We start from the raw sequence: 15,157 nt of genomic DNA, 5'->3' as shown, positions 1-15,157 counted from the left end.
CCCACCCCCCGCCCCCCCCCCCCTGCCAGTGCCCCGAACTGTGAACCCACAGCCCCCTGCTCCTCCCCCCCAGCCCTGCTGGTACCCTGCAATCTGGACCTGCAGAGCCCTGCACCCCCCTCAGCCCTGCCAGTGCCCCTCACTCCCAACCCATAGCCCTCCCCGCCAGCCCTGTCCATGCCCCTCACTCCCGACCCGCAGCCCCTGCCCCTGCAGCCCTGCTGGTACTCTTCACTCCTGACCTGCAGCCCCCACCAACCTCCTTTATGTTGCAGCAAAAGACTGTTTTCTTTTTTTTGAGTGGTAAAAATGGTGTAGGTTTCTGAAAGCATTAGCACTCCTAATAAAGGAATTTTGTCTTAATATCTGTCTTGTGTAGTGTGCAGTGTGAGGAATTAATATTTTGGAACGAAGAAAAGTATACGGACTGTCTGTATAATTCATCTCTATTGTTTTCTAGTCTGATTCAATTAATAAAGGAAAGCAGCGACATATGCACTCCAGAAGTGCAAAATACAAAGCATTTCAAAGCATTTTGTAGACAGAATTAAGCCTCAAAATGAACTCCTGAGTAACAGTGAGGAGGTGACTGAGATTTTATGGTCCTATGCATTATGCCCTGTTAAATTTACCCTTATGCTAACCCGCAATAGTTTTACTCTTATGATAACTAGAAATACAGGTTGCTAGAGTGAAAATAAGAATGCCCACACAGCTTTTAAGTTTCACATCCAAATGGATAGAAACTGCAAAGCTAGCAGGTAGGAGCAATTAGTGAGCAATCAACCTGGTAATTGCTATCATTGTGAAGTCAAGTAGCCCCTTGACCACAAACAGTGGTGGGATGGCCATCTCCATTTGTTGTTGTGGGTTGGGCTGCTCTCATGTCAGCAAGAGTCAGCCAGAGCTCCCTCCACACCCCACCCCCCTCCCAGCCTGGACAGCCCCACCCCAGGGGAGCAGCTCATTTCTAGGACATTGCATTGGGTGTGGTGTTCCCCAGAGGGCTCTAGCACTGTGTTCTACCCGGCTGCTGATAGGTCCTTCCACTCCAATGCTAAGCCACTTAACCACCCCCACAAAGAAGAAACTCAGAATAGCAAGCAAATACATTTTATTCTTTATAGCAGTGGTCACCAACCAGTCAATCGAGATCGACTGGTTGATCGTGAAGCCTCTGACAGTCAATCTCAGTCTGTCAGAGGCTTCATGATCAGTAGCGGCAGGATGCACGGGGCTGGGCTAGGCTGAGCCATGCCCCCTGATACCCAGGCCAGGCTGGGTGAGTGGGGCCAAAGCCTGGGTGGCTTGTCCGATGGGGGCAGGGCAGGGGCAGTAGATCCTAGGGTGCCCTTTACTTACAAAAAGTGATCTTCAGCATAAAAAGGTTGGAGGCCACTGCTTTACAGAGAGGAAAGCTTTAATTTACTATACATACATGCATGCATACATACATACATTCATACTATTAATTACAGCTCAATTAAAGCTAAGCAATTAAAGCTAACTATTTAAAGGTTAAATATTTAAGTTTTTAATATTCATTTATTTATATAAGGTTAAATATTTAAACTTTCAGGGTATTTAACTTAAAGCTAAGTAATTAAAGCTAAATTAAAATTAAACAGATATATTTTCTGTCTAGAACAGTGCCACCCAAAGCATGAGAATTGGAAGTACATAATCTACTCTCCAAAAAACATCATGGCGTGTAAGCTCCATCCAGTGGTACTACTTAACACACATGACCGAATGAACGTATATCACCCTCCTAGATATCAGGATTCATCTAAACCAGATGCAGTTGAATCCACATTTAGGTTAATCACTTGCATGTGTATCAAGGCCTTATGGCAGAGCTGTCCAACTGGCAGCCTGTGAGCTGCATGCAGCCAACAGGGGGTTAAGATGAGACCCTCCAAGCTCCTGCTCAGTTGCTGCTCCCCCCATTGCTCTGGTTACAACAGCAACCAAGGGCTCCAGGCTCCACTCCCCTTCCCTCCTTCAGCCTTTGCTACCTGCCCCCATCATAGGAGCAGGGAAGTGCCATTCAGCATGGCAGGGGAGCTGAGTGTGAGGCTGGATCTATGTGGGCAGTGTGGAAGAGGAAACATGCAGGTACATAGTGCAGCTGGTAAGGGAGGGGGATGTCTGTGCTACATGTGGCCCCATGGCTTGCTCTGGTGTGGCCTGCAGGCATGAGGCCCACAACACGTTCAGCCCCTGGCCACATAGAAGCTGGGCAGCCCTGCTCTAAGGCAAAAGCTGTATAGGCAGGTTCTGTTGTTCTCAGGCTGATTCCCTCCGGATGGTATTTGACTGCACAAGTATTCTAAGAGCCTGCCCACACAAGGTGAGAGCCTGGCCTGTGCAGGTGTTGCACCACATGCATCCCAGATGTACTACACACAACAGCTCTTCAACACAGGTGTAAACATTAAGCTGGTTTAAGACCACTGAAATAGTTTTGTGATTTTACCCAGATGATTGTACACCTGCTTATGCAGTGTCTGCCTGGTGGATTTATAAAGTGAACCAGGTAGAGAATGAGCTGGTTCATTGTACTTTGACAAGAGCAGAGTTTTTAATCATCTTTAGATGGAGCCCATGGCTTGACTGGAGATCAGTTCAGGAAATATATATCACTGTCTTCAGTGCAAAAGTTACGCCCCAGGTCATTATTTCTGAATTAGAGATTCAAACACTATGGCATCGTGACCTTGTAAGGAGAAAATGATCCCCCAGCTCTCTAATGGCTTCTGTGGGCTTGCTGATATGCCAGTCTCTCACTAATTGGATCTCCTCCTATTTTTAAAGTTTTGCATTTGCACACCAAATGAGGTAAAAATAAAAATCTCTGCCACCTAAAATTGCTGGATGTGCTAACATGTAATTCTGGGCCAACACCTGGGCTGTCAGATAGATTACTTGCCACTGTTATATTACTGACTTACAGTAAAAAAATAATCAATAAAATCATAAAAAGTGACTGACAGCAACACAAAAAAAGCGTCAGTAAGAGGAAAGAGTTATTTAGAAAAACAGCTTCCTTGTTCTGAAGAATTTTCTGGACTCTGGGTCACAAGTGTTCTGGAAATAGTGACTTGCCGTTCTTGACGTTTGCATTAGGGTTTACAAAAACTGGCATATATGATCATGCATAAAAGATGTGAGAATTTATATCTGCTGTGAAATATTCATTTTCCAGGCTGTTATAAATGTCACCTGAACTAGAGAATTTAAACTGTACTAGGCTTACAGCCGGCATTTCTTGCTCCCTGACTCTCCAGCCAGATGTAGAGGCCCTATCTACACCTTGATTACACAGACATGCTGAACCACACCCATAATGCTTAGTGCTTATGCTCATAAAAGTATGTAATAAGCGTACCTGGAGAAGTTGAATCTTTCCCCTGGCTCAGACCTTACAGCAGAGGTGGGCAAAATACGGCCTGTGGGCTACATTCAGCACACCAGGCCATTCTATCTGACCCATGGGGCCCCTAAAAATTTAGAAAATGCATATTTATCTGCTCCTGGCTGCCTGTCAAAGATGACAAGAGTCAGGAGCCGTAGGACCCAGGGGAAGCTGGCAGACCTCACCAGCAAGGTCAGTCCGGCCCCTCCCTGCCATGCCCCCAGCCCCCTCCCACCCCCGACCAGAAGTCTCTACCTGCCCCAGCTTTCACTACTTCCCTGAACACTGCTCCTGCTGCAACATCACATGGCCCCTGGCTGCATCAACGGACCACAGGAGCACTGGGCCTGCACTGGTACCCCAGGGCCCAGAGCAGGAGGGTACGTGTGTGCACATGTGCATGTCACTGCAATGAGGGTGGGGGAAAAAAGAGATAGAGAGGGCAATGAGGGAGAAAGAGACTGTGTGTGTGTGTGTGTGTGTGTGTATGTGTGCATGCATGTACGTGTCCCTGCAATGAGGGAGGGGGAGAGAGAGAGACAGAGAGAGCAATGAGGAAGAGACTGTGTGTGTGTGTGTTCGCAGGGCAAGTCCTACACGCACATCCCACCATACACATGCACCTACACACACCTCGCACTGCCATACACAGATGTCCCACACCCACACACCCCCACACCACACTCCGCACCTAACTCCCCCACAGACATACCCACACCTCACATACCCACACAGCCAAAACCCCCAACAAAACTATACCCACCCCCATGCCGCCCAACCTCCCCACAATAAACAAGCATAAGACTTCATTCTAAGCTATTGTGCAATCGTACAGTACTCAAACACATGTAGATCAGGACAAAAATATTTTTTTGAAATCAAATTAATGAATGTTGTAGATGTTTGATTTTTAGAATATAATTTGTTATTTTTCTGGTTCTGAGATGGTAAAACCCCTTGCTGAAAGAAGTACTTCCAAGGGAAGGGGAGGGACTTCTGGTGGCAAAGGTTAGGGGTTAGGAGGTAGGACTTCCGGTCACAAGATGGTGACCAGGGGGCGGGGCACCTGTTAAGGGGCAGGGCTACCAATGCAGCCCTTGGCAGCTTGCCAAAACTTGGTAAGCAGCCCTCCGCTTGAAATAACTGCCCACCCTTGCTTTACAGGCACAGACAAAATAAGTGCTTCTATAGATAAATGTCCCATTACAGACTAATTCCAAATCCTTTGCCTTTCCTACACTCAACTGTTACATCCAAGTTTGGGCCAAGAAGTGAAGGAGAAAGCTGAATATTGACTCATGGATCTTGTGTGTGGTATCAGGTGCAACTGAGTGAACTAGCTATTCTGGCTGGGCTCACATTAGAGGTTTCACTGACAACACCAGTGTCATGAAATGCAAAGAACGACAAGACACTTTGTAGCAATTGCATGACCACAGCCACACCGGGCCATTTGTTACGGCCAGTGGTGTGCTCAGATAACCAGTCAGGGTTAGCAAGTAGAGAGGAAACTCTGGATTTTCAGTGCTTAAAGATAGTTTCCTGCTACCTGTGTTAGTGAGGTTTATATCTTTCAAAAAGCAAAGCCATTAGAGGGCAACACCCTGCCATTCCGCAGCGTAAGGAATAGGAGCCGCTGCACTGTAACATGGGATTGCAACAGCACAGTGCGTGGTGTGCTGCATGTACACAGAGCCCCACTGGCTTACAGAGGCTCCACTGAGCCCCCAGCATCATGTTGGCGTGTAGGTCAGCCTGCCAACACATCTCCACCACCCCCACTATTACTGCACCCCACAACAGAGCCAATCAGTATCCCAGGATCTTACAGCTGCACCTCCAGAAATGTAATATACCTCATCCAATGCACCAAATGCACTGATGGAAAATATGTAGGAGACCAAACAACAACTGCGCACCAGAATGAACGCACACCGGAAATCTATCAAAGACAGAAATACCCAATTACCGGTGGGGGCACATTTCTCACAGGAGGGCCGCTCTCTCTCCAATCTCTCAGTCCTGATCCTCAAGGGAAACTTACACAACACTTCCCAGAGACGAGCCTATGAACTCCACTTCATCAACCTCCTGGATACTAGAGATCATGGACTAAACATAGACATTGGATTTTTGACACATTATAATCTGCCTGGCAACTGACTCCCCAGCCCAGCCCAGCCCCTGGCTTCTTTACTTTTCATTCCATCCAGGAAGAGCGCACACCAACTGCTGAAACTTTCTTAGCCTGACGAAGGGTTTTTGAACCCGAAAGCTTGCTTAATAACTATTCTCCAACTATTTGGGTTGGTCTAATAAAAGATATCAAATTCACCCAAGGAACCTTGTCTGCCTAGGTCAGCATGGCACTTTCCATGGTCAGACTGAACACCCAGAATCTCAGCACAAGATGAGGATTGCACCTAGGTAACATGACACCTACCAATGATCCTAGGCGCCCTAACACCATTATCAATGCAATTAGATCTCAGCAGCATTACAGCGATTGAGTCAGCAAGAACTCCACCAGCCTGGACCAGGGAGCTGTGTCTTCTGGCCCATGGAGCTCCTTATGGGTCCAGAAAGTTGGCAGCAGGGTAGCAATGGCAGTAATTAATGCTGTGCCCCAAGGTACGATATTGCTTCACATGTGGGATTTGACTGGCATGTGGGGTCGCATTGAGGCCATACCCAGCATTTAGGGTTGGTTTGTGGCAGGATCAGGGACCTGTGAACCAACCCCACTACAGTCCTGTGCAAGATCAGACCTGCACACCCAGCTCTAAACATGGGATCTGGCATATGGGCTGAACACTGCTGGTCTAGGATGTAAGCCTTAGCTCCTCTCCCAAGCCCTATCAAAGAGATTCTGCAACATAATATTCCCTAGATGGGATGCAGGCTCCATTTTCAGAGCCTCTGTTCCTATCTATGTATAGAATGGAAGCACAGGGGAGTATGAGTGTGTAAACAGCAAGGTCGTTGTTGCAGAGATATGTACTGTATAGACCCAAACACACTGTTAGCACCTACTGAATGATAATTATCTAAATACGTAGAAGGACACTGCAATTTAAATGGGATTTTTTTTATCATCGATACAAATGTTGCAGTATGCTAATAATACATTGCATGGCAGATACACACATACAAACACAACCCAGTCAGAATATTAATTAGTCCTTTCGAATACAATTTGTTAAAAGACAATGTCCCAAATACCCTACAGCTAATACAACAATTAAAATACTTGAATAACTATTTTGTGAAATTGCCCACAGGCGTTTTACATTTCATAGATAAATGTTTTTGAAAATATGTGTGTATCAGGACAGAGGAAAAACAAACATGTGACAAAGAATTTAAATGTATTTTAGTGTGACAAAAAAGGATTTAAAAGGAATTCACCTCACTATTTATACATAGTACAGACAAATTTGTTCAGAAGTGGGAAACCAGGTCCGTTGTAATAGCCAGATTTTTACACATATTGGGTGCATCAGCAAATACTGTTAGCATGCAGCAATAAACTCCGGCACATATCATACCACAGTTTATTGCTCCCAGGTGCACCATTTGAATGGGTGCCCAGAACTGCAGCATGCTGATCCAGGTTGGAGCAGTCCCAGCTGGCAGAGAGTCTGGGAGGGTCATCCCACCAGCCGGGGGCTACTCCGACATGGCTCAATATGCTGCAGAGGGGCTGGCTGGGGCACGAGGGTGCTCCAGTGTGGGGGCTAGCTGACAGGCAGCCCCTGCACTGAAGCACCCTCATGGTCTGGCCAGCCATGTCAGCACCTACATGTGCACTGCTACGCAGTAAAAAACTCCACTCTGCCTGCTATGAAGTTTATTCATTTCCTGTGGCCTAATAGGGCAATATGTATATATGAAAAACAGTTGCTGTGGAGCTAATTAGGCACCTTATGCTGCTAAAATGGGACCTAGATAGAATCTCAGCACCTACATTTTAAAAAGTGATCTGCAAAACCCCCATTCCAGCAACTGTCAAACCCACTAAACAGCTAAATAGATTTGGGCCACAAAGTTCCCTTGGTGCCCAAGCTCCGGCTTCCATGCACACACACAGGACCCCAGTCTGAGAAGCTAGTACCTCACTCACACCTTAGCCCCATTGGGAAGCAAGTACAAGGTAAAGCAATGCCCAAACTCCATCCAAGTCCCCAGAGAGGCCCACTCTGGTAGCTGTTCTTAGAGCACACCACGAGTATTGAGTCCAGGACAAAGCACAGTTGCCATGGTGACTTGCATTCAAAAATATGGCTGGAAGCTGTACCTACCTTTCACCTAATATCTTAGGGGTTAAAGCACTCATCAGGAAGTATGACACTTTGGGCTTTGTTACACGTTAATTTTAGGCTGCCGCTGAGCTCTTAACCCCTGGATTGTCTACAAGTTAACATGTAAAACTAGTTTTAAGCACCTTAAAGTTACACCACTCCATGGCAGGTTTATCTTTGATTCATGTTACCCAGCTCACATTCCATTAATGTGTGGCCACTGCCCAGAGATAAGCTGCCCAAGTTTCAGTCCTCCAGCATATTTTATCCTTTAGTGGCTGACTTCATTTCCCTGCCCCACTGCCATTCCCATCCCTTGCCTCTCCACCTCCCATTTCACTACCCAGTTCCCATCACTAAACTCTCCTGCTTCCAGCCTCATGCTCATGCTTCCCACCATCTCCTCATCTCTCTAGCCCACCTCCACCCAGAGCAGGGATGGAAGCCTGTCCTGCCTCATCAGTTCTCTTGTGGCATCTCACAGCTGTAGCTCCCAGTCAAGCCCCTGCTCCCCAGCCTTCTCGTGGCAAATCACAGCTGTGTCAGTCAAGGACAGTCTGAGGTTTTTAACCTAAACATGTGACTGCTCTAAATTCAAGCTAGCACTAATGTTGATCAACATTTGAACAACTTAAAGTGTAATGTGTAACAAAGCCCTTTGGTTTTATGTTCTCCTCAGTCTGAGATTCAAAGACACATTTTCTGCTTCCCAGGCCAGTGCCCTAAGGTATGGACTACACAATAATCTGTTTGTTTTGGGGCGGGAGGGCTCACCTTCAATCTCTCCTGCCGGACCGGGTCACTACGTAGCCAAGAATGCAAGAACCATAAAGTCAGAAAGAACGTAGCACAAGAGAGCATGAGTGCATGGCCCAGTGGCTAGGGCACTCAGCTGAGATGTCACAGTCTAGCGTTTTGCTAGATCATCTTTCAGAATATTCAGCTGTCCCCATTGGCTGTCTGGGGCTGCCTATTTGCTGGATTGCATTTCTTTGAATCAGCCTGTTGGAGCCAGGTGCCTAATTCTTAGTTACTGCAGCCTAAGTTGAAGGTACCTTGGGTGCTTCTCTGTATTTCCCATTAACTATGTAACTGTCATGATCACCTGAATATGAACTTAATCCTATTGGACATCTCCTTCTATCGGCATCCAAATACCCTTAAAAGCTTGGACCTGAGTCAATATCAGATCTCTAAATATTAACCAGATGATGCCACTAGTTCTTGCGCTTCCATTTTATGCTTACAAGTAGTCTAGAATTTTCCAGCAGCAGCTACTGGCCTCATCACACTAAGCATAAAAGACATCCCCTTCCCACAACAGCTTTTACTTCAAATAGACAAGACAAGCTACAGGTGAGGTAGAAAGCAAAGACAGAGAGAGGCACTCTATTCCCAGTGACCAAGATGTGCACGTCTCCCGAGTCCCAGACCAGAACCCTGTCCCCTGGACTTAGGCCACCTAACACAATGAAAGTTTAAGCACATAGGCAGCGGCTGCATGTAAGCTGTATTCATTAGAAAGGTGCTTTAGTTAGACTGTAAATTCTCTTGGATGAGAACCCTTTTTTTCCCTAGACATTTGCAGCTTGCCTAACACAGCAGAGATCTGATCCTTAATTGTGGCCTTCAGACTTTATCATATTACGAATAAGAATAACACCAGCAGCAACAGGCAGAGTCTAAAAATATTCATCACCAGAAATGCTGATGGATCTAATGGACCACAACCATCGTAATGTGTAATTGTTATAGGAAAAGAAGTGCAAGTTATGCAGAAGTGTGGTAAAATGTTATCATTAGCGAGTGTTGGAGGGATTTTTTTGTTTGTTTTTTTTTTTTTACTCTTTTCAGGTATTTATTAGGCTACGGGGCTGGAGATAATTTGTAGCACAATTTCCACAGAAAAGAAAGATTTTAAAAGAAATTTAAAAACTTGGCAGCTAATGCTAAAGTTTGGCTGTGATTAGGATTATTGATTTACTTTTATATGCATTAAAGTTTTTAAATAGCAAAAGATGCTTACAGCATATTCTGCTCAACAAGCTCATTTACAATCATAATTAGAGGTAGGAAAATACTTTTTATAATAACTTACAGATTTCATGCTCTTTTTTCATAGATTATCTGCAACTAGATAACAAGTTATTTGAATTTCTACAGTGAAGCAGAAGTGTGGGTAGGTGGGCTGAAGGCAGGGGGTGGGCAGCTGTAACATCAGCCTCAGGCACTGACTTCAGAAAGTGGGGATGGGAGAGAGAGAAATAGCAGTCAACCCTCACTGCTGCACTATACACTATCACTGCCCAAAGCATAAAACTGGCCAGCTAGGTCTCTGCAGTAAAGACTTCTTTTTCTGCAGCTTCATTGTAGAGGGTTTGTTCCAAATGCTCACAATTTTTCCATGCTGGTTAATTATAGGAACTAATTCAATTTTTTTCAACAGAACAGTTTCTATCAAAAAAAATTATTTGCAGGAACAAGTCGTCACAGAAAATTTGGATGATATAGTTTCTAAACACTTCACATTTGAAAAGGATGTAGGTTATTCTTATATTTGCACTTCTATTTCACTCCAGCTTCTTTGTTTCATAGCGATAATGTAATCTATTTCAATTTTACAAATTAAATTATTGGAAACTTGGTTTCAAAAAGGTCTTTCTGAATCCTAGCCCTATCCTCCAGCATATATACTACTCTCCCAGCGTGGTGTCACTTGCAAACTTGGTGAGGGTGCACTCCATCCCATCTTCTAGATCATTGTTGAAGATATTGAACAAAACTGACCCCAGGACCATCCCCCGGGGCACTCTACTTTGTACTGGCTGTCAGCTAGACATTAAGCCATTGATTACTATTCTCTGAGCCTAACAATACAGCCAGTTTTCTACCCACCCTATAGTCCCTTCATTCAGTCCATACTTCCTTGTCTCTTTTGCAAAATGTTGTGGGACACTGTATCGAAAGCCTTGCTAAATCAAGGTATATTATGTCCACTGCTCTTCCCACATCCACAGAGTCAGCCATCTCATCATAGAAGGCAGTCAGGTTGGTCAGGCATGACTTGCCCCTGGTGAATCCAGGCTGGCTGTTCCTAATGACCTTCTTCTTCTCCAAGTGCTTGAGAGTCTGCTCCATTATCTTTCCAGGGACTGAGCTGAGGCTGACTGGTCTAGTTCCCCAGATCCTCCTTCTGCCCTTTCTTAAAGATGGGAACTATATTTGCTCTTTTCCAATCATCTGGGACCTCTCCCAATTGCCATGAGTTTCCAAAGATAATGGCCAGCAGCTCTGCAGTCATATGAGTCAACTCCTTCAGCATCTTCAGCTATATCTTGTCAAGCTTCATCCAGCTTTTCTAAATAGTCCCTAACCTGTTCTGTCACCACTGTTGGCTGGTCACCTTCTCTCCAAACTGCTGCCAGGTATATCAGTCTGGGAGCTGACCTTGCCTGTGAAGGACAGATAATGTATAACTTTGTCCTGATTAAGGACAGAAACAAATTTTAAAGTTAAAAATTAAAAATTTTCATTTTAAAGTTTTTCAATTTCCCATAAGCAAAAAATTCCAGTTAGTAGAGTGTGCCGGTTACTAAAATGCAGTTTAACATGGCTTTACTATATTTTATATTGACTTTTTTCAAATTTCAGCTTGGAAATTATTTAGAATTTCAATCTTTTTTCCTGCAATGTTTACAAACATCAAAATACATTTTAAGTTAAATAAATTTAAATAGTTGAGGGAAAATACATGGAAAAGATTATGACTGGATTATTCATCTGACTGAAGTTATAATAAATTATTTCCAAGTGTATCAGTTGCTCACTTCTCTCAAACCTATTTAAAGTTAGACTCCTATTTTAGCTCTACATTAACTGAATATTAATGGTTCTCCCCCGATTTTCAAACCAAACTAAGAATGTCTATACCTTGATAGATCACTTGAATGTGCTGCTAATTCAGCCCATCTTTGCAATGCATTTAAATTACGTGCTCTACCCATCACCTGAGGTTTCCAATTTGGTGCCGGAGTAAAACTGCGATTGACATCGCATCTGAGACACTGCTGCTGCAAGATACAGAATGTCAACGGTTATCAACTCAGCCCCTCAGCTGGAATACCTGAGACTGAGAACACATATACAGGCAGTCCTTGGACTTACGACACAATTGGTTCCTGAAAACTTTGTAACTCAGAACCAATTTTCTCATAAGAAACAATGTTATAAATGGGGGATTGGTTCCTGAATCAAGGCCCGATATCCTATTTTCACCAAAAATACTCCAGAATTTTGTACTCAATCAATTATAGATGAGTAATATAGCTACATTAATGTATTTATATGGTAAATAGCCATCATATTGATTTGGACGGACTTCTTTGAGGTGACTTTGCTGGACTTTTTGAAGGGTTCTTGGCTGGAGTCTTCTCAGGAGTCTTGGCTGCAGGTTTTTCTGGAGTCTTGTCTGCTTTTTTAAAGAAAGTGTCCAAGGAAATTTGGACAGATGTTCTCCAGGGAGGTGGGCGATGCAGCGAACTTGTTCTCTGGCATGGCATTGCATCAGATCAAGGGTTGTAAGTCGAAACTGATGTCATAAAGTTGAAATAGGGTGTCAATTTATAAACGTTGTAAGTGCAAAATGTTGTAACTCAAAATGTTGTAAGTCAAGGACTGCCTGTATTGCAAAAAGAGACCGGTTGACATGAAGCCTATAGGTGCTTCCAAGAACAAAAATGAACTGCTGATACTTTGTTGGTGCTCCCACCAAATAGTGCCCTCAAACACATCATTGTTAGCCAAGCACTTCAAAATTGATTAACAAGTAGGTTGGTTTGTTCTCAATATGTTTTCCATCATACTTTGATGATCTAATACTGGACCTTAATTTTGGGCAACTTAAAAGCACATTAATTTTGCTTCTGCACAGCTTGTTTGTGGAGCTGTACAAAGGGTGACAACAGACATTTAATTAGAGTCAAGTCTTCAGAACCAGAATAAATATTTAACCATTAATGCAATCAGTAAAACCACAGATTACTGTGATTACAGTGCACTTGAAACACAAAAATACAACCATTCTTGCTGAGCCCAAAAGGGAAAAAGATAAAGGGAAAGAAAGCTGTGAGATGTGATACACAAATGCATTTTAGTCAGTCTATCTGTGAAAGAAATCTCACATCATAAGAAATCTAACATACATGCTATTTGGGTTTAGCTGTGCATCAGTTTCATAAGATCGCTGTTTGGTACACAGATGATCTAGTACAAAATGCACAAAATAACTTTGGAATCAGTAGAATACACTTTTAAAATAATATATTGTCACAGTGACACCTTAATAACAAAGGTTTTTATCCTAAGTGATAAGGGTCTTGAACAGAATGCTGCATTATTGAGCCTGTCAAGAAAAGGCATGTTCAGGCTTTTGTCATCACCAGTCCCTATACAGCTAACGAAAGAAACCCTTAAACACTGACAACAAATCTCATGGTTGTCAAGGGGAAGGACTGTGATGACACAATGCTCACATAGGTTCAGTAACCAGTGACCATTTCCCAGAGACCTACATCACTTTCCTGGTGCTCCCAGAGGTGCTACTTTTAAGCTTCTCCAACCTATGCACTTCCATTTCATACACAGCAAACCTTCAAAATGAGGTGGCAAACTTGTGCTGATGGCAACCTCCATTCCCTCCCATTCATGAGTCTATCTACATAGCTCCAAATATGCCCCTACCTAATTAAGCCTGGTGAAGATGATGGGCCCCATTCTCCTCCCATTAATGGAGGTCAGGAGTGAAAATATTACTGAAGTTAATAGGCTTATAATGGAATAAAACTCATGCAAAACATGAGTCTGATGTATATACATCCTTGATAAGAATTACTTGCAAAAATCTTAAGACATTAAATACTAAATCCCCAAATTGTATGTACCAAGTAAAGCTATGTTGTTAGTGGATGAGACCCACTAATCTCAATAACACTGCATCTGTTTATATGAGTTGATTTTTTTCCCCTAAAACCCACTCTTCTTGTATCAATGGGCCCAATTCTCCACCTCTGTGCACCAGACAGGAAAGATAGTTGTATTGGTAATGCAGACACTGGGGCTTAATTCCTGTCTCGACTACAGATTTCCTGTGTGGCCTTGCATGAATGAATTAGAAGTCACTTCTCAAAGTCAGACAAAACTGAAGTTTCATTCATGCCTTTGAAAGTCTACTCCTTAATCTCTGTGCCTCAGTTCCCCATCTGTAAAAGGGGAACAATAGCATTTCCATTCACCTTCTATTTTTCTGATTTGAATATATAGATTGTAGGAGGCAATCATCGATCCTCTGGATCATGGTGTACACATACCAGGTCTAGGCAGATGCCTGATGAATCTGTTTATGGCTGACAAGGCCAATTCAAGGGTGACACAGCTTGTTACAAGTTTCACAGATCCTTGTGTTGTCTGAGTTGGAGTCCAAATTTACAGCATGATGCTTTCTTCTTTCGCGCTTTGTGTCAGTCCTCTGGATCAAAGCTGCTTCATGTTGAGCTGCACCTAGTGCCAGATGTTTCCTCCAAATCAGGCAGGATTCTGCACACTCCTCCCAGCTTTCTATATTGATGTTGAATGACTTCATATCATTTTTGTATACATTGTGGTACCACCATAGAAGGCAACCCCATTTTCTAGAGCTGGCTTAAATCTCACTATACAAAATATTTTTGGGACTCCAGCATTCCCCCATTCTCTTGACATGGCTGATCCATGACATTCTTGACAGTGGTTTCTAAGGGTGTCAGTCCTGCAGGCTCCAGTACCTCTGTGTTTGGTATTCTGTTTTCCAACTTTATTTTCAGGATCTTACACAGTCATCTCATATGGAAGCAGTTCAGTCTCTTGATGTGCTTAGCATATGTAGTTCTTGTTTCTGAACCATACAGCAAGGATGACAGCACACAAGTCTCATAGATTTGCATCTTCACCTTAACTGATAGTTTGCTGTTATTCCATGCACATCTCTGTAATAGCCCAATGATCAGAGCTGCTTTTCTGATTCTGTTAGTCAGTTTAGTCTGAAGGTCAGGATTCCTGCCAATCATACAACCCAAGTAGCAAAAACTGTCAATAACACAGAGATTTATCCTCCAGAGTGATGCCAGGTATTGGTTTTTTCACCCCTTGGTACATGATCACAGTCTTCTTGGTACTAACTGCCATCCTGAAGCACTTGCATGATTCAGAAAATCTGCCCAAGAAATTTGAAGAGTCACTGTGGGCAACCAAGCCTGCATCATTTGAAAACAGGAAATCTCTCAAAACCAATTCTTTCATCTTGGCTTTCACTCTAAACTTTGCATTATTGAACAAGTCTCCATGTAGTCTGGTTCAAAAATAGATGCCATCGTTGCTGTTCTTCAATGCATGAAGAAGCAGGAAT

Source organism: Alligator sinensis, unplaced genomic scaffold (genome assembly GCF_000455745.1).
Source record: "Alligator sinensis unplaced genomic scaffold, ASM45574v1 scaffold678_1, whole genome shotgun sequence".
In the NCBI taxonomy this organism is placed as follows: Eukaryota; Metazoa; Chordata; order Crocodylia; family Alligatoridae; genus Alligator; species Alligator sinensis.
This window is presented reverse-complemented; position numbering follows the sequence as displayed.